The following is a 3,179-nucleotide window of genomic DNA, read 5'->3' on the forward strand; positions in this document are numbered from 1 at the left end:
TAAAAAATTCCCCTCAGTGCCCTGAGCAGATGTGGAAGACCCTAGAGTTGTTTCTTTAGATTTAGTCACTTCTAGATGGCATTCTTCAGTTTAACAAGTTCCTAGAGTTCCTTGCTCAGATCTCAAAGATGATGGTGACAACTGTAGTGATGTAGTAAGATCCAGGTGCAGTCCAGCACATCTGAAAGTGTCTGAAGTCCCTTGGGTAGATAGAGAACATTCATTTGTTTCTGAAACTGTTGGGGAAGGAGTTGAATGCAGTAGAGCCCCTTCAGCCTATCCAGAATATGGGTCATTGCCTGGGCTGAGCTTGAAAGTGTCAGAGGCCCCTGGGCTGATTGCAAATGTGCTAGGGTCCCAGGACCAGATGGGAATGTTTCTGCCCCTCCTTGAGTAAAAGATGAATGTGTACCAGGTTCTCGAGGTGATGGTGGCAAAGGTCCTAGAGTAGACAAAGCAGATGTAGAAGAATCTGTATTCTCCCTCACTAGAGGCAAAGGGCCCGAGGTAGTCTCTGTGTGATTATATTGCCCCAAGTCCAATACCCTGAGGAATCTGCCGAAGGTTCTATTTTCCTTCAGGTGGATGACAAACAACTTAGCACAGGCAAAGTCCCCTCTGCAGCTGTGGAAAAGTCCTTACACTTTTGAGAGGTTAGCACATATCCTTGAGAGTCTTTACTAGATAGAGGATGCTCCTGAGAACCTAGTACAGATGGTGAATGTGTTACATATGCTGGTGAACATGGAATGGATTTTTGAGATTTCTGGCTAGGTAGTAATGGCCCAAAGTCCCTTGAGGAAAGTTGGGATCTTTGTCTAGAAGGTTCAGAAAGGGGAGAAAATCTCATACCTTTCTGGAAATAAGTTGGATGTTGCACAGTCTTTGGAGAAAATGGCACAGTTTTTACACTCCCTTGCTTAGTTGTGTACAGTTTTGCAGACCCTTGGTCAGAAAGGGAACTTCCAGAAGCCTCTATGGAAGATGAAGAGCTTAGAGTTCCTGGTAAAGAGGAAGAAATTCCCAGAGGCTTCTAATCAGATGGCAAAGACTCTGAGACCACCCGAGTGATTTGGGTGGACCCTAAAGTTCCTGGAGTGGGAGGCAAAGTTCCCACTGTCTACTTTGCTGACATGAACTTTCCTACTTTGGCTTGTGCCAATAGGAATGACCCCTAGTGCCCTGAGCAGATGCATAAAATCCTACAGTTGTTTCCTTAGATTTACTCCCTTCAGGTATGCAAGGTCCCAGAGATCCTTGCTACGATCTCAAAATTGATGGCGACACCTGAAATAATGTAGTATGATCCAGGTGCAGTTCAGCACATCTGGAAGTGTCTGAAGTTCCTCAGGTAGAAGGAGAATATTCATTTTTTTCTGAAACTGCTGGGGAAGGAGCTGAATGGAGTAGAGCCCCTTCAGCAGATCCAGGGAGATGAGTCATTGCCTGGGCTGAGATGGAATGTGTCAGAGACACCTGGGATGATTGCAAATGTGCTAGGTTCCCAGGACTAGATGGGAATGTTTCTGCACCTCCTTGAGTAAAATATGAATGTGTACCAGGTTCTCGAGGTGATGGTGGCAAAGGTCCTAGAGTAGGCAAAGCATATGTAGAAGATTCAGAATTCTCCCTTACTAGAGGCAAAGGGCCCGAGGTAGTCTCTGTGTGTTTACATTGTCCCATGACCAATATCCCTGTGGTATCTACGGAAGGTTCTAGATTCTTTCGTGTGGATGACAAGAAACTTTGCACAGGCAAAATACCCTCTGCAGTTGTGGAAAAGTCCTTACACTTTTGAGAGGATAGCACATATCCTTGAGAGTTTTTACTAGATAGAGGATGCTCCTGAGATCCTAGTACAGATGGTGAGTGATTCCCATCTGCTGGTGAATATGAAATGGATTTTTGAGATTTTTGGATAGGTAGTAACGGCCCAATATCCCTTGAGGAAGCTGGGGATCTTTGTCCAGAAGGTTCAGAAAGGGGAGAAAACCTCATAAATTTCTGGCAATAAGTTGGATGTTGCACAGTCTTTGGAGAAGACGGCATAGTTTGTATACTCCCTTGCCTAGTTGTGGACAGATTTAGAGATGCTTGGTCAGAAAGGGAATGTCCAGAAGGCTCTATGGAAGAAGAAGAGCCTAGAGTTCCTGGTGAAGGGGAAGAAATTCCCAGAGGCTTCTGATCAGATCCGAGTGATTTGGGTGGACCCTAAAGGTCCTGGAGTGGGAGGCAAAGTTCCCACAGACTGCTTTGCAGACATTGGCTTTCCTACTGTGGCTTGTGCAGATAAGGAATGCCCCCTAGTACCCTGAGCGGATGCAGAAAACCCTACAGTTGTTTCCTTAGATTTAGTTGCTTTAGATGAGAAAGGTCCCACAGTTCCTTGCTCAGATCTCAAAGATGATGGGAACACCTCTAGTGATGTAGTAAGATCCAGGTGCAGTCCAGCATATCTGGGAGTGTCTGAAGTCCCTTGGGTAGATGGAGAAAAAAAGTACAGCAACTCATTCATCACCTTTACTTTGTGCTTGCAGGCTGGTTGCAATTATCTTGTAAGCATTAAAAATCAGTCTAACATACTGCCTATGTTCCATAGGGTTTCATTGATGTGAGGAGACATCATGACTCAGGCAACTCTTATAAGGAAAATTTAAATGAGGTTGTCTTACAGTTTCAGAGGGTCAGTACATTATTATCTTGGTAGGAAGCATGGCAGCACCCCGGTAGAGGAGGTGCTGGGGAAGGAACTAAGTGGTCTATATCTTTGTCTGAAGGCTACCAGAAGGAAGCTTGTGGCCACAGGTAGCAAGGAAGAGGATCGATTTTTGTCTCTGAGCAGAGATTGAGCACTACACAAAAGCAAACCTACACAATGATACACTTCCTCTAACAAGCCAACACCTTGTAATAATGCCACATACCATGGGCAAAAGATATTCTAATCAACACACTGCGTCATAGGACATAAAGAAAGATACTGCATGATTGCATTCCTCTAGTCACAGGTGCGACATACCTACAAACTTATATGCACATACACACACACACACACACACACACACACACACACACCAATCAGATATGCACGTGCATACATATATATTTGTCTATTTATTTACTTACTTACTTACCTACTTACTTACTTACTTACTTACTTACATACTTTGTTTTAAATT

The sequence above is a fragment of the Mus musculus genome, chromosome Y (genome assembly GCF_000001635.26).
Source record: "Mus musculus strain C57BL/6J chromosome Y, GRCm38.p6 C57BL/6J".
Classification (NCBI taxonomy): domain Eukaryota; kingdom Metazoa; phylum Chordata; class Mammalia; order Rodentia; family Muridae; genus Mus; species Mus musculus.